The 19647-nt window shown below is 47.9% G+C and overlaps 1 long non-coding RNA gene across 3 annotated transcripts in view; it reads right to left on the minus strand.

The window, feature by feature from the left end:
• The window catches only part of LOC140408854 (uncharacterized), a 169688-nt gene that overhangs the window by 84280 nt on the left and 65761 nt on the right, over positions 1-19647 (minus strand). For 2 of the 3 annotated variants that reach the window (XR_011940223.1, XR_011940222.1), the window contains exon 5: positions 5265-5350. This is a non-coding gene — a long non-coding RNA (uncharacterized lncRNA). Of the gene's footprint in view, positions 1-4916; positions 4981-5264; positions 5351-19647 lie in introns of those variants that run through there. The other variant, XR_011940221.1, reaches the window with a different exon arrangement.

The raw sequence follows: 19647 nt of genomic DNA on the forward strand, positions 1-19647 counted from the left end.
TGTTCATACATCATTCAGGAGACTGATGGTTCTATCATTAGATGAAATCGTCGGGCTCTTCTGAAAGTTCAATCTTCTAGTACGTTATTCCCTAGTCTTCAATTTAATGAGAATTTATTTAATCTACAACAACCTCTAACAAGATAGCAGATGACTTCCAGAAGTCATTAAAGACATCTACCAATTCACTGACTGGAATGAGAAGATCATCCAGAATCAGAAAGAAACCCAACATACTTAATTTGTGACGAAATACAAATGAACTGTTTAAAGAATTCTTTATAACTCACCTGTTAACTTTAGTATTCATATCAATGTATCATGTACTAATGTTATTCATACTTTCCTTTTTGTCATGTATAAAAATGTCTATTAAAAGGGGGATGTAATGATCTGTATAGTATACTGGGGCTGGTTTAGCACAATGGGCTAAACAGCTGGCTTGTAATGCAGAACAAGGCCAGCAGCGCGGGTTCAATTCCCGTACAGGCCTCCTGGAACAGGCGCCGGAATATGGCAACTAGGGGCTTTTCACAGTAACTTCATTGAAGCCTACTTGTTACAATAAGCGATTATTAGTAGTAGTAGTACAAGTATAGTAAAGGGTTAACAAGAGAGATTACATGTATATCAGCACCAGATGGTGATACTCAGTGACCATATAAAAGGCTGCGTCTCTAAGCATGCTGGGGGAAGCTGATGGAAATTTCAATGTAGAAGTATAGTGTGAGGTTGAGTTATAGAGTAGTTTATAAATTAGAGAGGTTATCAATTACTGTATCACAGATTCAGTACTATTATTTTATTATCTGTTACTCCGTAACGCGTGCGAACCTAATCAAGTTAAGTGGTGTAAAATAAATTTGTTTTATTTAAACTTCTTAGTTTTATATTCTTTGTCAACAGTACATATCTGGCTATCTTGGAGAACAAGACAAGGAATATAACAGGACGGTGCCTGTTTCCTAATTTTTAAAAGTGTCATGAGAATGTCACTTTAAGAAATGTTTGGCTGCTCAGGTTACTGCAGTGATGTCAGAGTGTGGGTGGAGCTGAGCTCTGGCTCTGCTTTTTAGTTTCACTTTGAGAAAAGCTTGGGTGTGGCTGTGTCTTTTTGGTTTCGTTTTCAGTGTTGGAGCTGAAGCCAGACAAAGCAGGTGTACTGCTGTTTTCTCTGTCATGAAAAGACTATCTCTTGATCATTTGGTGAATTCAGAATTATAAATGTTCTCAATAGTGAATGTAAACCCGATGTGCTTCTGTTAAAAGGTGTTTCTTTTGTCTTCTGGATGTTGTTTGGGAATTTATTAAGGATTACTTAGTGTTGTATTCTTTGGGGGTTGTATTTGAATTAATGGTTGCTAAGATGTTCACTGTATGTTCTAAAAAGGTTAACTTGAGTTCATAGAATAAACATTGTTTTGCTTCAAAAAATACTTTTCCATTTCTGTTGTACCACACCTGTAGAGTGGGCCGTGTGCTCCCCATACCACAATCTATTAAAAGTTGTGGGTCAGGTGAACTCCATGATACACTTTGGGGTTCTCTAAACCCTGGTCCATAACAAAAGCACAAGTGAGCCTTGCTGCCGGCAATTCCCCCTGGTGAAGGCGGAGGCCCCGGAGAATACCAGGTCAAGCCCGCTAATGACACGTAAACAGTGTTAACAGTACGTGTGGAGTGGAACACATTGACACCGCTGTCGAGTCACCAGAGAAGTGTGATTTGGCGTGAACCCGCCGCCTACCATGATTTCAGCGCCAAGACTGATTCTCTGTCCAGTCACCATTCCCGATTACAGCATCGGCCGACGGAGAATCCCATCCCATATTCTCCCGTCGGAGCTGAATTGCACCGGTTTCATGATCCTCTTGCGGGCCGAAAGCGGGATGCAATTCAGTGTTCAACGGCTTCCAGATTGATGCGTGGCATGGAATACAAGGGATTCCCAGGGAACCTCACTATCGGGTCAACATCTTGAGCGGGCTGCCCAATAATGAGATCCCATGGCCGGCAAATCGGCCCTGAGCTCCCTCTCCCCCCACATCACACAGCACTACAGCCCCCCAACCCCGGATTTCCTGGGTTCCCTCCTCCACCCCCAAGTACGAGGGTGATCTGACCCACCCTCCCAGAGACTCCTGTAATAGGGGACTTCCCCAGAACCCCTGTAACAGGAGGACTCCCTACAAGGACCCCTGTAATTGGGGGACCCCCCACATAGACCCATGTAATAGAGCACCTCAGGGATCCCTGTAATAGGGGGAACCCCACAGAGACCCCTATAATAGGAAGATCCCCCAGATACTTGTAATAGGGAGACCCCCCCCGAACCCCTGTAATGGGGGACCCCCCCCACAGGCACCCCTGTAATAAGGGGGACACTCACAGGACCCCGGTAATGGACGTCCAGGAACCCCTGTAATAGGGGGACCCCCTAGGGGCCCCTTTAATAGGGTGATTCACCTCAGGGGCCCTTGTAATATGGGGACCCCTATAGGACAGCACAATAGCATAGTGGCTAGCACAGTTGTTTCACAGCTCCATGGTCCCAGGTTCGATTCCCGGCTGGGTAACTGTGTGGAGTCTACACGTTCTCCCCATGTCTGCATGGGTTTCCTCCGGGTGCTCCGGTTTCCTCCCACAGTCCAACGATGTGCGGGTTAGGTGGATTGGCCATGCTAAATTGCCCTTAGTGCCCAAAATATGTTAAGTGGGGGTTATTGGGCTACGGGGATAAGGTAGATACGTGGGCTTCAGTAGGGCGCTGTTTGTAAGAGCCAGTGCAGATTCAATGGGCCGAATGGCCTCCTTCTGCACTGTAAATTCTATGATTCTATGACTCCCCTCAGGGGCCCTTGTAATAGGGGACCCCCTAATTAAAGGAACCCCCTCCAAAGAGCCCCCCCACATCCCCCACAAACACACATGGAACCCCCCATTCCAGAAAAGGCACCCCTGCCTGGAAGCTAGTGAGCAGTCCAGAAGGGGCAGTGGGAAGCATTATAGCTGTAATGCTTACCTCGCAGGTCCACATGTCCATTCCTCGAAGGAGAGCACCTGTGCCTTCATCTGGTTCCCACAGCTGCAGCTGATCAGATGATCTGAATCTTAATAACAAAGACGTTCCACACATGGTTTTGGAGGCGAGGGTGGACGACACAGGGAAGATGTTTTATTTAACAAATAAAATAGGTTAATTTAACGTAATCTAATTTCTCGGGCTGGATTCTCCGTTCTGGAGACTAAGTCCCCACGCCTGCGTCACAACGGTGGTGTTTTACACCAGGAAAACTGGCGCAAAATGGCCACCAATTCCCTTTTCCAGGGTTGGGCTAGTAGCCAGGCAGCGTCGAGCTCCCAGCTTTAGCTGCCGATACACCTGGAGAATTGCCAGGTTTGTCTACAGCGGCCAGGCGTGCTTCATGGCAGATGCCGCTCGTGGCCCCCCCGGCCTGCAAAAATAGAGTCCCCCCCTTCGGTCGGCTCGTGCGCCCTGGACCACCCCACCTCAGTGCCCCCAGCCCGGAATAATACCCCCCCCCCTGCCCACGGATCAGCCCTCCTCCGGCACTGAACTGAGTCCGCAGTCGCCACGCTGAGTTCCCGGTGGATGAGGCCACACATGTCCCACGCCGTCGGGAACTTGGCCGGTCGCGGACGGAGCATCGCGGGGCGGGCCTCAGCCAACGTAAGGAGGGCGTGGTTACGCTGCTTTTCAGGGGCGGAGCATCGCGAAAGCGCCGCAGCCCCGATTTCACCATCATCGGGAATTCTCCGCCCCGTCGCCGAACGCGATTTTGGGGTCAGGGATTGGAGAATCCAGCCCCTCATCTTTGGACTGTTGTAAGGAAACATATTTCCAAGATCATACTGATACGATTATAGAAGAAACTCATTACTCTGCCTTCCTATACTCTTACTCTATCTAAACTTGGCATCTGGCATTCTCAACGTGGCAGTGAGCCAAACCTGCCTGTTATCATACCAACTGGTATCCAGGAAATGAGGTAGGATGACATGTGGGTGGCATCTTGAGGCTATATATTGAGCAACTCAACGACATTTTACTTTCCATGATTGAATGAGGTGTCAAGAATCAGCAAGAGTTATGCTCAAGATTGTCATGAATTAACGGAAATGTTCTCAAGCCCAGAATGGCCTGTTTTACTCTGCCTTCTCCTACAATTCCTCCTGTTTGAGGCATTTTTGAGTATGATACTTGTTCAGTGCCTCGATTGATCTGCATGCAAGTTTTGCATCATCTCTAAATTTCTGGGGGCAAGTTTTAACTGGGAGTGAGTGGGTAGGCAGGCTGAGTGCTGAAGGGGCCCAACCTCAGCAGCATAAGGCTGAGGTGATTTTGACACTCAGTCTTTATCCTAGATCCATAATGAAAATAAAAAAGCATATCATAAATGTCCTCCATTTGTCTCAGATCCACTTCCCGCTGTCTTCACCTGGCAGGAAAACAGCAGCGGTTTCAGCGTGGGTACGGTTAAAATTCTATTTGGGATCTAATGACCTCATCGGGCCCATTATTTAAGGAAGACCCCCCACTGGCTGCAGGGAGTTGCATTCAGGGAGCAGCAGCTCAAAATGAAGGTTGAGGGGATCCACATGGTCGATTTTAACTGGCAACATGTCCAGTTCATGATGAGTGAGTTAAGGTTAAAATAATTCCTTGTGATTCTGTGGTGGATTGCCTTGCTGAGCTTGGACCAACTCTGCTGCCTCAGTTAAAATCAATTTTTCTCTGGCAGCGAGAGATGGACACATTCCAGAGAAATTTACTCGATAATTAAACATTTTGTTCCCTTTGCCATAATTTTTCTCTGACCTGATTTGTGATGGGCTCCAATTCAATAGATGCTGACTGTACTTTGATATCTTGTCCAAGTATCCATTCTTCATGTGTGAGCCCAGGGAATGAGTTTTAGCTGACTTTTCAATTGATGTCCACATATCCACATATTTTAACTGAGGTCAATAGGAGAGAAAAACTTAGCTAATCTTTTCCCTTCCTGAGACCAATTAAGAACGCAAAAACAAATTAAGGGTGTGAAAGCTCCATTTCGTCCATCAAAGCTCACCTTTATAGTTCTCTAACCCACTCAGATGAATATTCAGCTGCATTTCCAACAATGGCTTTGTCATACCCATGACTCCAAATGTTTATTATCTTTGGATTAGGGATTTCTTTCTAGTGTTGGTTGGAATTTATTTTACTGAATAAGAAATTATGTCCTGTTCGCCTGACTTACCTTGAAGTAGTATTCTAAACAGAACTTTCCTGACCCATGTAATACTTTGTGTTCTTTCAGGGAGTTTTCCCTGATTCATCTTCTCTCTTTTAAAAAAAAAATATTTTTATTAGCTTTTTAAATTTTTTACAAATAATGCAACAAACACATTTTCAATACAAAACAGGTACAGGGGCACAAGAATTATTGCAAATATAAGAACGAAAAGAAAATGTTCCCAATAATACAAACAAAACAAAGAAAAAGCAAATAACTTGAACTCTATCCCTAACAATCTTAACCACTGGCGTTTTCTAGATCTTTGAAAAAGTAAACGGTTACCATCTCAACAGAAACCCTGATTGTAAGTTTGATTTCCTCCAAATGCAAAAAAGACATTCAGTCCCTTAACCAGGCACTAGGTGGAGCGGGAGACCTCCAACCGAGCAATATCCGCCTCCAGGCTATCAATGAGGCAAAGGCGACAATGTCCACTTTTACCCCAGAGTGAACTGCTGCACAGCCCGAAACCCCAAATGTGGCTACCAGCAGGCATGGCTGTAATTCTAATCGGAGAATAAGAGACATAGGGCGGGATTCTCCACTCCCGCGGCGAAGTGCCCACGCCGTCATGAACGCCATCGAGGTTCACGACGGCGCGAAACGGCCCCGATCCCGATCGATTCAGTCCCCGACAATGGGCTAGGATCGGGGCCGCGTCATCTACACGCGCCAGGCCTTGTCGCCGCGTAAAGGCGGCGCCGCATAAATGATGCGGCCGGCGCCGCATAACTGACGTCACCCGCGCATGCGCGGCTTGGCCGGCGCCAACCCGCGCATGCGTGGTTGGCGTCCTGTCTGAGTTCGCCCCGCAAGAAGATGGCGGACGGATCTTGCGGGGCCGCGGAAGGAAGGAGGTCCTCCTTCAGAGAGGACGGCCCGACGATCGGTGGGCACCAATCGCGGGCCATGCCACATTTGAGGTACCCCCCGGTGCAGGATCCCCCCTCCCCCTCCGCAGGCCGCCCCCCCAGCGTTACCGCGCTGTTCCCGATGGCAGCGACCAGGTGTGGACGGCGCCGGGGGGAACCCGCCATTTTGGCCTGGCCGCTCGGCCCATCCGGGCCTGAGAATAGCGGGGTTGCCGGAGAATCGCCATTTTGGGTGTCTCCGGCGATTCTCCTGCCTGTGGCCCGCGGAACTTGACGGGGCCGTTCCCGCCGCTTGGGAGAATCGCGGGAGGGCGTAGGACCGGTGTCCCGGGAAATTGTGGCGGCCCAGGCGATTCTCCCAACCGGCGCGGGAGTGGAGAATCTCGCCCATAGTGTCAAAAAAGGAAGCCCAGAAGCTAACGAGTCTGGGGCAGGACCAAAACTTGTGTGTGATTTGACCTTAATTTTTAAAAAATTCATTTTTACAGTGTAGCCATCTGGGATGGCCACTTCCCGATTACAAAATGGACACTTTGCAAAGATTGCAGGGAAAATTGGCAATGCTGAGAAAACAAGCAGGTTCAGAGCTTATCTGTATATTGGAGCCGCAGCTGCCAGACAAGACCAAAACTGTAGTCTCATTAGCATACTAATGGCCCATCTCCGGGGACAAAAGAGTAACATTTGAGTAACCGACACCAAGGCAGACACCCCGGCGCCAGATGAGACCGAAACAAAGCAGGCCAACGGGCCACCTAGGACACGCCCAGCCATCAGGGCACCCACCCCTTTATTGGATTAAATCAATAGGAATGACCAAGAAACGCCCCAATAGATTGGGGCCAAGTTCAAGGCCCGCCCAAAAGAGCGCAAAGCCCCTTTGGGTATAAGAAGGAGCCCCCAAGAGAGAATCGCTCTCTTGGACTTGGATCTCACAGCGGAGAGACCCGTCCACCAGCTGCACCAGAAGCAAGTAAGTCCAAGGTCAACGCTCGCTACCAGATGGACGACCTTAGCTGTGCCCCTTCACCACTTCGGCCCCAGCAGCCTCAGAACCAAACAGCGGACATTGTTCCTCTGACTGAATGGGCGCCCAAAGCTAAGTATAGGCTTTAGCAGTAGTGATAGTTTAGTCTGTAGAGTTTTCGTGCATGAGTAGATTTAACTGTGTGTGTAAAAAAATAAGCATTGACTTTGAACTAACGAACTGGTGTATCGAGTCTTTGATCAGTATTCGGTTTTGAACCTTGTGGCAGTATCGAAAGATACCTGGCACCTCTAGAGCAAACGTAATTAGGATTAAGGAAGGCGACCATATTGACCGCCATATTCAGAGCCAACCAAAGAGAGCAACATTTACTGGCGACTCTGGTGGGTCTCGACCTAGAAGTGGCTTCGTCACTCCGAGAGAACCTAAATTTGAATTGGAATCCAATTGGAAACAAAAAAACCACAAGTGTGAGAATGATACTGATCAAACCTCAGAGATTCGGAAGTGTGTTAATGCATGCGTACTAACAGGGATATAAGGTAAACCTGAGAGATTTTGTTGCGTAAAACTGTCGGGAGTTTTGTAGGCCGGAAAATAGCCTAAGTCGTACCTGTGTTTACATCAACACTTTATCACCCCCCCTGTTCCAAATTCAGTAGAGAAACCAGAGATAGAGAGAAAATGGCAATGAAGGCAATGGAACGCCTTATGAACCCCCAAGAATTCGAGGTCGCAGCGAACAGTAGAATAGGACAGTGTCCCGTATGGGAAGAAGAGGTCAGAAAATATCTCAAAGGGAAAGGATGGCCCCTTGGAGTGAATTCTGACGAAACAGGTCCCGGGAGTACAGGACATACTTGTTGGGAGAACCTGTCAGAGATTCATAAGAAGAGCTTGGGTAAAGCTCGCAGGCCGATGGCAATCGTGTCCTGCTTGGCACAATTGCGAGCCACAGAGGAGATCGTTAGGATGCTCCGTAGAGAGATTGAGGAGAGAGACAGAAATAGTGAGGGAGATGTGTGCGAATTTGAGAAGGAGAATAAGGAGTTAAGAGAACAGTTAGCAGCGAGGGACAGAGAGGTGGATGATGCCAAGAGGGCACACCAGTCTTGTCTCGCCCATTTGAGTAGTTTTCAGACCCAGTACGATAAGGCCTACCAGGACATGCAACGTGCGGTCTTGGTGAGACAAGAAACCGAGCAACAGGTAGAGCAATTGCAGAAACAGTGCAATGATTTAAAAGCAGCCCTATGAGCGCTCCATACTTCCATGACGGAACAAAGGCAGAGCTCCGTAGATCACGCAAAGTGCCGGAAGCAAATTGCAGAATTGCAATCGCTGCTTTCTGTCCAGAATGGTTTTCAAAGTACGTTTGGACCCCAGTTAGACCAGGAAAACGGCCCCGATTGGCAGGAGTTAAATGAAACTGCCCACAGATACGTACATGGGACATGTACGCAAGAAAACCCCCAGAAAAGGAAAGCACCCCAACCCCCGACTGAACAGGCAGAACACATCCCATGAACCCTGTAACCACACACCGCAGGGCTGCAGCAGAAGGAAACGCAGATTTCCTATATACAATCCCGTTAACCGTGACCCAATTACAGGATGCATATGGTAAAATTACACCGTTCCTTCTCACATCAGACCCCCACCAGTTTTTCGCTAGAGTTAAACAGCAGGCTGCCATGTACGGCCTGGACGAAAAGGAGCAAGTGAAGCTCACAGTTTTAAGCCTCGACCCTTCAGTCGTGGCAGCCCTTCCCGACCCACAGAATGTAGGAGGAGGCACGACTCCGCCTCTCCCTTCCTTCAACCAGCAGCGACAGCGACAGTGATAGCGATAGCAATGACGACAGCCACAGCACACCACATTATGATTACACCCCTGCACCAGGCCCCACTCCCAGCGAATCCGAGCATGATTCCAGTGACCCCTTCGAAATCACGTACATCAAAGCCCCTGACCCAGACCCACCGTCCGATGATTACGGATTAAAACCTAGTAGCTCCAACATCGACACACGATTCTGGCACCGAGACAATTCGTTCAGGCTCATCCAGAATGATGTGATGGACCCCAATTCGCCCCAAGCAGCTTTAGCCAAACTACTCCAGTCAAGAGTATGGCAGCCGGGAGAAGATGATGACATAGAGTCTGACTCCCATCAAACAAATCCCTTTGCGACCCTGTTCGCTACTGAGCAATGAGGTGTCCACATGATGGAGAGATACGGTGTCCTTCCTGATGGAACCTGCACCATGTTTGTCGTATGTTTATTCGTTTAATGTACATGTTAAATGTTGTTTGTGAATTTGAAAGTTTTCATGGCCCCACGCCACCACTCTTTTAATGCCCACTGGCAATTAATGGAACAAGTTTGTCGACAGACAACCATTCAGAGGAACTAGTTTGTCGGCAGGCAACCAATCATAGCTACTCTCCTGATTTGAAGGTAATCATGAGAGGCAGCCCCCACGACGACCACATATTCGTTCCGTTCTTGCCAATCGCTCAGGCAGTGGAGAAACGGCACTGGTCCCCGCCCTGCCTGAGGACCCCCCTCTGGTCAGCCACGCTCGGGTAGAGCACAAACGGCACTGATCACCATCCTACCAGGGGATTCCACCCAATCTTACCCGCTGCAGCACAGACGCACCCCATTTTGGCACTTTTAGTTTGAAACTTTTTGTTTGTTTGTTTCTGACGACCCTTAGTTTGCTTCCGTATGCTATTTACATCCTCAAACACTAGGATGGTAGATCGCACAGGCTGCGAGACGGCTCGCACTGTGTCAGTATTTTTCTCGGATGTCTTGTCCAAATATTCGTTTTTTTTTAAATGAGGGAGTCACAACTATAATGGTGACCAACTATAATGGGTAATTGGCAACAAAGGACAGACAGACAGACATACAAGATCTTAAGCAAGATAATAACAGATATTATGCTTGAGTCCATAGAACTCCAGAACCTCAGGAACCCCAGAGGAAGAAAAAGAAGACAGAAAGAGGGAAAGATGATGACAACCTTCATGTTCACCTGGATCTTAGCGGGATCCCTTCAGATGCGCGTGGGCGCTACCCCCCTGACCCCTACCACACAGGCTGTGAATGATTCCCACCCCCGCCATACACTGGACCCCGAGATAGTTAACCCCGAGATAGTTATCCCCGAGACACTTTCATAGAATTTTACAGTGCAGAAGGAGGCCATTTGGCCCATCGAGTCTGCACCGGCTCTTGGAAAGAGCACCCTACCCAAGGTCAACACCTCCACCCTATCCCCATAACCCAGCAACCTCACCCAACACTAAGGGCAATTTTGGACACGAAGGGCAATTTTTCATGGCCAATCCACCTAACCTGCACATCTTTGGACTGTGGGAGGAAACCGGAGCACCCGGAGGAAACCCACGCACACACGGGGAGGATGTGCAGACTCCGCACAGACAGTGACCCAAGCCGGAATCGAACCTGGGACCCTGGAGCTGTGAAGCAATTGTGCTATCCACAAGGCTACCGTGCTGCCCCAAAGGTTACCGACCCCCCGACCTGGTGTGATAAGTTTATCACCTGGTATTCACTATCTTACATCGTAGAAGCACTCTTAGTACTGGCGATACTCTGCAGTGTCGTGCAGACACTTAGACTCAGAAAATGGCGGAGGATAGCCTCCCGCAACCGCACTCCGGTATACACATTTAGATCCCCTATCTTTGGATTCCAACAAACCCCCCAACCCCTTTAAGTGAATTAAAGAACATCCGTTTTTTTGTGTGTGTTTTGTTCATTTAATAAAGAAATGTAAACCTCTGTGCTTGACTGCCAAGCCAGAGAGACTTGTGTTGCTGCTATTTGTACAGTTTAAAATGTTGTAGATTATTCTTGATTGTTTAAGTGAGGATAGTTTATCGTGGATTGTTAGAGGTTCCAGTTTTTACATTTTTTTAATGCATGCCTGAATGCCATAGCGCCCCGTAGAATTTAATAATGATGTATGTATATAAAATAATTTTAGGTAAAAGTTGCAATTCATAGGATAGGGCAGTGAAGAGCCTGTGAAGTGCTTATGGATGCCCAGCTTGGTCAGAGAACGAAGACGACGCAGTGATGTGATCCTTCACGCTTCGCGTTGAGGATCACAAGGAGGGCGTGTAGCCATCTGGGATGGCCACTTCCCAATTACAAAATGGACACTTTGCAAAGATTGCAGGGAAAATGGACATTGCTGAGGAAACAAGCAGGTTCAGAGCTTGTCTGTATATTGGAGCCGCAGCTCCCAGACAAGACCAAAACTGTAGGCCCATTAGCATACTAATGGCCCATCTCCGGAACAAAAGAGTAACATTTGAGTAACCGATACTAAGGCAGACACCTCGGCGCCAGGTGAGACCGAAACAAAGCAGGCCAACGGCCACCTAGGACACGCCCAGCCATCAGGGTACCCACCCCTTTATTGGATGAAATTAATAGGAATGATCAAGAAACGGCCCAATTGATTGGGGCCAAGTTCAAGGCCCGCCCAAAACAGCGAGAAGCCCCTTTGGGTATAAGAAGGAGCCCCCAAGAGAGAATCGCTCCCTTGGACTTAGCTCTCACAGCGGAGCGACCCACCCACCAGCTGCACCAGAAGCAAGTAAGTCCAAGGTCAACTCTCGTTACCAGACGGACGACCTTAGCTGTTCCCCTTCACCACTTCGACTCCAGCAGCCTCAGAACCGAACAACAGCCATTGTTCCTCTGACTGAGTGGGTGCCCGAAGCTAAGTATAGGCTTTAGCAGTAGTGATAGTTTAGCCTGTAGAGTTTTCGTGCATGAGTAGATTTAACTGTGTGGTAGGGGCTGGTTTAACACACTGGGCTAAATCGCTGGCTTTTAAAGCAGACCAAGCAAGCCAGCAGCATGGTTCAATTCCCGTACCAGCCTCCCCGAACAGGCACCGGAATGTGGCGACTAGGGGCTTTTCACAGTAACTTCATTGAAGCCTACTTGTGACAATAAGCGATTTTCATTTCATTTCATTTCAAATAAATAAGCATTGACTTTGAACTAACTAACTGGTGTACCGAGTCTTTGATCAGACGTAATTAGGATTAAGGAAGGTGACCATATTGACCGCCATATTCAGAGCCAACCAAAGAGAACAACAGGATGTGGACGTTGCTGGCTAGGCCAGCATTTGTTGCCATTCCTCATTGCCCTTGAGAAGCTGGTAGTGAACTGCCTTCTTGAACTGCTGCAGTCCATGTCATGTAAGTACACCTACTGTGCTATTAGGGAGGGAGTTCCAGGCTTTTGACCCAGTGACAGTGAAGGAACAGCATATATTTCCAAGTCAGGATGAAGGACTTGGAGGTGAATCTCCAGGTGGTGGAGTTCCCATGTATCTGCTGCCCTTGTTATTCTAGGTGGTAGTGGTCGAGGGTTTGGAAGGTACTGCCTAAGGAGCCTTGGTGAGTTCCTACAGTGCATTTTGTAGATGGTACACAAGGCTGCCACTCAATGGTGGAGGGAATGAATGTTTGTGGAAGAGGTGACAATCAAGCTTTGTCCTGGATGTTGTCGAGCTTCTTGAGTGTTGGAGCTGCACTCATCTGGGCAAGTGGACAGTATTCCATCACACTCCTGACTTGTGCCTTGTAGATGGTGGACAGGCTTTGGGGAGTCAGGAGGTGAGTTACTCGCCGCAGGATTCCTAGCCTCTGATCTGCTCTATGGCCACAGTATTTTTTATAAATTTAGATTATCCAATTTTGTTTTCCAATGAAGGGGCAATTTAGGCCATTCCACCTAACATGCACATCTTTGGGTTGTGGGGGTGAGACCCACGCAGACACGGGGAGAGCCACAGTACTTTGTAAAAATAAAGTTGTGTAGTCCCAGATGACAATAAGCTGCTTTCCATTTGAGGGGGAGAGCTGACTGGTGGTGATTTAACCTGAGTTCAACCACACCTCAGGCGAGGAGCAAGGTTGAGAAGGTGGGCCTTCATGAATAACCCCAACAGGTACGGAAATTGAAACCGCGCTGCTGGCCTTGCTCTGCATCACAAACCAGCTGTCCAGCCATGTGTGGCACTTTATTGAAAGCCTTTTAGAAATCCAAGTGTACCATATCCACTGGTTCTCCTTTACCTACCCTACAAGTTAAATCCTCAAAAAACTCTAAGAAATTTGTCAAACAGGATTTCCCTTTCATTAAGTCACATTCATGGAAACATAGTACCCGTACAATGCCATTCAGCCCATTGAGTCTGCACCAACCCTCTGAAAGAGCACCCTACCTAGGTGCACTTCCCACCCTCACCCCATGTAACCTGCACATCCCAAGTCACTAAGGGCAATTTTATCATGGCCAATCCACCTAACCTGCACATCTTTGGACTGTGGGAGGAAGCCAGAGCCCCCGGAGGAAACTTACGCAGGCATGGGGAGAAAGTGCAAATTCCATACAGGCAGTCACCCAAGGCTGGAATTGAATGCTGGTCTCTGGCGCTGTGAGGTAACAGTGCTAAACAATGTGCCACCTTGCCGCTGCAATCTCTGCCCTCATTGACTTGGTTTACTCATATTCTGCTTTGCTGAATGCATTGTTAAGACTTCCTTAATAATAGATTCCAGCACTTTCTCAATGACTGATGCGAGGCTAACTGACCTGTAGTTCCCCGTTTTGTCTCTTCCTCCTTTCTTGAATCGTGGTGTTATATTGCTAACTTTCAATGTGCTGGGACTGTTCCAGAATCAAGGGAAAATCTTCTTGAAAATCATAGCCAGTGCACCCACTACATCTGCAGCTGTCTCTTTTACAACCCTGGAATGTAAGCCATCAGATCCTGGTGCACTACATTTCGAGGAGCAGGAACAACAAGGTGCAGAGTGGATTTGTCTGTGAATGACTCTGAAGATTATCATAGAATTTACAGTGCAGAAGGAGGCCATTCGGCCCATCGGGTCTGCACCGGCTCTTGGAAAGAGCACCCTACCCAAGGTCAACACCGCCACCCTATCCCCATAACCCAGTAACCCCACCCAACACTAAGGGCAATTTTGAACACTAAGGGCAATTTATCATGGCCAATCCACCTAACCCGCACATCTTTGGACTGTGGGAGGAAACCGGAGCACCCGGAGGAAACCCACGCACACACGGGGAGGATGTGCAGACTCCGCACAGACAGTGACCCAAGCCGGAATCGAACCTGGGACCTTGGTGCTGTGAAGCAATTGTGCTATCCACAAGGCTACCGTGCTGGAGGATGGCGATACGGCAATGCTGTACCAGCATCTCAAATAGCTCCCCAGTAGGCAAGGGATACTCTTATTATTTTGAGGTTGTTAATTACTGCCAGTGGACTGCGCCAGAAGGACTCAGCTCTCCTGAGGCTTTGTTACCCATGAGGTCCATCCACTCTTGCTGCACACGTGAAGATTCCAGCAGAGTGAAAAGATGTGAAGAATGTTGCAATTTATGATTATGAAGACATATTTCATTTGATGATGAAATCATGTCAGTATGACTGTTGTATGGCATGTTTAATTCTGTACCAGGTAGCTGGAGTGTTGCCATATCCAAAGGTCAAGAATGCCAAAACATCACTAATCTCTGGAGCTTTCTACTTTGCAGCTGTAGGTTCAGTGTTTTGCACTCTCTCCTCCAACAGAGAAAGGAACAGACTTGAGTGGCTTAATGTATTCACACATTGAATGCACTTGGTGAATGTGATTATAAAGGAGAGGCATCAAATTGCCTGAGGATAAGGCAGTGGTAAATGGGGGCATGACAAAGTGCATTGAAAGAGAAAGATGAATGTGCTTGCAAAGTAAATGGGTGAGAGTGGTGATGTGATGGAGTAGCCTGGACAAGACAAAGTGAGGGAATGAAATGATGCATTCAGCAGGATGAAGGTAAATGTGAAAGGGCTGTTTAATTTCCTGACATGCTTGAGTCATTAAACTGCCTCCTGTATTAAGTCCAGGCGTGAGGTACAATGTTGCTGCTGCTGATCTCCTGGGCCACCAGCAGTCATGCCTTCCATAGGAACATAGGGATTAGGAGCAGGAGTAGGCCATTCAGCCATTCAATAAGGTTATGGCAGATCCGGTTGTTGTCTTAACTCCACTTTGCCATCTGGTCCCCCATAACCATTGACTGCCTGTATCTGTAGCATGTTTTTCCTTCCAGTGTTGCTCCCCACCTCCCTCAGCAGCACATAAAAGGAGGCATCATTAAAGTAGTGTGCAGCCTTTAACTGTCCTGAATCCAATGTCAAAGCTCTTCCTTGCTTTCACCCAACTCTTCCAAATTGGCCCTTTAAATACTGGAGTTGAAGAGATAGCTTCATGTGGGTTTCCACCATGACCATTGCTGCGCAATCAATACAAAATGTGGCAGTAAAATTATAATGAGGTACTTGCATTAAAATGTCACAGACAGGTGCATTGAACTTACTTTCATGTTTACATCCACTTGATATCGGATACCCCCTCCCCCATACCCTCACCTCCAATTCTCCTCAGAGTTATTATAAGGGCCTATATTTCTCAGCTGTGGAGCTAATTACCAGGTCACTTGTACCCGGACTTAGACTTCCATATTATGAAGCTTGCCTGCAAATTCCCCGCATTCTGTCAGCAAACAGTTTTGTACTACATTTAGTAGTCTGATGTTTGTCAATAACGTTTTATTTTGGGTTGATCAAAGTTACCATTTGTACACTCTTCCTGTTGTATAAAATTCTATCATCTTTCTTTATGTGCTATGATGGAGACTCCAATGTTTAACCCCACTCTTCACCTGTTATTAACACTAGGCAGACCTATTTCATCCTTTGCCTTTCAGAGCTTCACCACTACCCTAGCTGAGATGAACTAACTCTGCCTAGACCACCATGGAACCTAGGATCTTCCCAATTTATGTGATTCAGTCCTACAGCAGGCAATGCATTTCTTCATTGAAGCACTGTTTCACAGAGGTTTCCTGGGGGCAACTTCAAAAAGACACAGCAGGCATCAAGCTGGTCATACTGACCTCGGAAATGTACATTACCTGTTTGAAAGCTTGAGATTATTTAAATCATGAATTAGTCATCACTGTGTGCTGTAGGCTGTATTTTGTGTGTTGTGCTTGTAACATGGTAACATGTTGTAAACAGAATTCCACATTTGATACATTAGATAAAGAAATGAGAACATCAAGCTCCATACTGTAAAATATAATGGTTCTTAATTCTGAACTCAATAAAGGCAAATATGTCACAGTTTACTATGATCTGCATGTTTTTCATTGATAAGTTCTTAAACGTCCTTCAAAGTCTTTTGGGAGTCAAAATTGGATAGCTCCTGAATTTGGTGCAGGATGCTATCTGTAATCTGCCTTTGCGAGCAGCATTTTACCAGCATCAAACGGGCGTCGCGGGTCTGCGCATGCGCGCTGCGACCGGCGCGAACCCGTGCCTGCTCGCTAGCTTCCTTCTCCGCGCCGGCCCCGACGCAACATGGTGGAGAGCTACAGGGACCGACACAGAGTAAAAGAGGCCCCCACCAGGAGAAGCCGGCCCACCGATTGGTAGGCCCCGATCGCGGGCCAGGCCATGGAGTAGCCCCTCCCCGGGGTCGGATCCCCCCTCCCCCAACCAGGTTGCCCCCATAGGATGGACGCCGAGGTCCTGCTGGGGAAGACCACATGTGAATGGCGCCGGCGGGACTCGGGCTATCTTGGCGGCCACTCGGCCCATTCCATGTGGAGAATCGCCGGGGGGGGGGCGCATAGAGCGGCCCCTGACCAGCGCCGCGCTGACCGCACCGGTGCCAATGGCGCCGATTCTCCGGTCACGGGCGTCGGGGCAGTGTCGCGTGAATTGCGCCCATCCTGGAGAATCCCGCCCACAGTATCCTCCCTTTTCACATTCACTCTCCCACATCCCACTGCCTCTTCTGATTTACAAGTTGCAGATTGTGTAAGTGCGTACCTTTTACTTTCACCCTCTCCCCATACCATAACCTTTCTTTTATGCCTTTTGTCTTCAAGATACACAAGAGATGCAACCTGGCCAGGCAGCAGAGGAACACCAGGAAGATGGTGTTGATGAAGACACACACTGTCACTTGCAGGCATCAACTTGGACCCCTACACCTCTGCATATTTGAGACATTATTAGAGACATGATCTGAACCTGGTGAGCTACAGGACATGAATGAACTTATGCCAGGATGGGGGCAAGGTTATTGAAGATGCTAGCTTGTCTGAATGCGACATCACGCATGGGTTTCATAGTAGAAAACTCAGATGGGCTCCTTAAGGGGACAACCTACAGAAGAAGGCTGATGGAGAAGCACAACTAAATGCTTGGAGCACTGCCAGAAAACCTGTGGTCAATGTAAAAGTGTATGAAGGAGTCCAGCGTCAACTTGTCATGTAGAGCTGGGAGAGGTCATTCTTTCTAGCATGGAAGTGCTGGCCAACTTTGTTTGCAAAACAGTGGATCCAACCATGATGCGTCTGATGGCCAATGGTTTCATTGCAACATAAGCAGCAGCCATCCAAAATCACAATGCAAGTTCAGACTTCGCTATCATGCTGTTGTATTTCAGTGTGAGAAAGGGCTTTCAGGATGGCACACTAGTCCAGAAATGTTGTACTCCAAAAGATTACTAGAATTGCTGAGGGGCAGCCTAAGGAGGTAGCCGTGCCTCAATGATGCATGAACCTATTGTCCTTTGTCAAGAAGACACCATTCGTTATCACACCCCTGCAATCCTTTGCTGTTGCTTGTCATTGAGCCAGCCCAAACTGCTGTTGCCCATACCCAGATGGTACAGTCCACAATCGAGTCTTGCAAACCCAGAGCTGCTTGAAGCCATTCTCTGCAATCTACTCCACTGAAAGTCAGAAGCCTTCCACCAGCCTTACTCAGCCACTGGGGCAGTTCTGCTTCTGAACATGAGCACAGCAAAGGCATACAGAGACATGCACTACTGACAGGATGATTAATTGACTTTTATATGCAATATGGCATGATTTCATTCATGAAATTGGTTGGGAATATTTATTTTGTTTTGGCTTTCATTTTTGCATTGTGGTCAAGCAGACATTGTCAAGAACAATAGAGGGAAGGTAAGGGACCATTGGTGGATGAGGAAGTAGAGTAACTGGCATAGCGCTTGAAAGAGTTGCTCATGGACAGCCCAGGCAGAAAGTGGTTGCCTAAGTTGCCTCCTCCCTTCCTCTTCCTTCTACTTAGCTTTTCATTGTATAATGCTGGCAAGGGATAGCTCCTCATGGTGGTGAATTTAAGCAGCAGACCATCTTGAAATTTGACATCCATTCTGCCAAGTACAGCATTGTTTCCCCAGAGCAGTTAAGGCAGCAGAAGTTCTGTTTCAGCAGTATACCATTGGTCTGCTCTATCTCATTTCACAAGGGGGCATAGATTTCACCCTGCATGCATCCTGTATGTGTGTCCATGGGTTGCAACTAGAGTCAGCAACCATGCCATTAATGGATAGCCTTTGTCACCCAAAAGAGACCTTTGGGATTCCTGTGGTGGCTCAAAGGCACAGTGGGCTATTGTACAATGAAGGTATTATGATTGCTGTCAGAATACTGTACCAGAACCTGTCCATGGTGACACACTGGCTAGATATTGAGGCAGTGGAATTCCTTTCAATTTCAATGTAAGGTAGAATTATTATGGAGGCAGAATCATCCCCTCATGTACAAAGGTGGAATTTTTCACTCTCTGCACAACTGCTAAAACATCTGGCCCCACTCCTGTCTGCAATTCCGGCAAATCCAAATATGGACCCCAGAAGACTGAGCTGTAAGTCCACGGTAGCCTTGTGGATAGCACAATTGCTTCACAGCTCCAGGGTCCCAGGTTCGATTCTGGCTTGGGTCACTGTCTGTGCGGAGTCTGCACATCCTCCCCGTGTGTGCGTGGGTTTCCTCCGGGTGCTCCGGTTTCCTCCCACAGTCCAAAGATGTGCAGGTTAGGTGGATTGGCCATGATAAATTGCCCTTAGTGTCCAAAATTGCCCTTAGTGTTGGGTGAGGTTACTGGGTTATGGGGATAGGGTGGCGGTGTTGACCTTGGGTAGGGTGCTCTTTCCAAGAGCCGGTGCAGACTCGATGGGCTGAATGGCCTCCTTCTGCACTGTAAATTCTATGATAATCTATGATGTAAAGTTGCTGACATAATGTTGAAAAACGATCCCTGAAACTTCTTCAACTTCAGGTAGGACCAGAATATGTGTACCTGATTGGCTGGGCCCCTCCTACACCACTCAGAAATATCCTCCACCTCCTCAACCGGCTCATCCTCGATTCCGTCAGATGCACTCTGTGCACCACCTTTAGCTGGATCAACCCCAGCCTCACACATGAGGTTGAGGCATTCACCCTCCGCAGCACCTCACACCACAATCACTCTTCCAGCTCCATCCCCAGCTCCTCTTCCCACTTGGCTTCAACCTCCTCCA

Source organism: Scyliorhinus torazame, chromosome 3 (genome assembly GCF_047496885.1).
Source record: "Scyliorhinus torazame isolate Kashiwa2021f chromosome 3, sScyTor2.1, whole genome shotgun sequence".
NCBI lineage: Eukaryota > Metazoa > Chordata > Chondrichthyes > Carcharhiniformes > Scyliorhinidae > Scyliorhinus > Scyliorhinus torazame.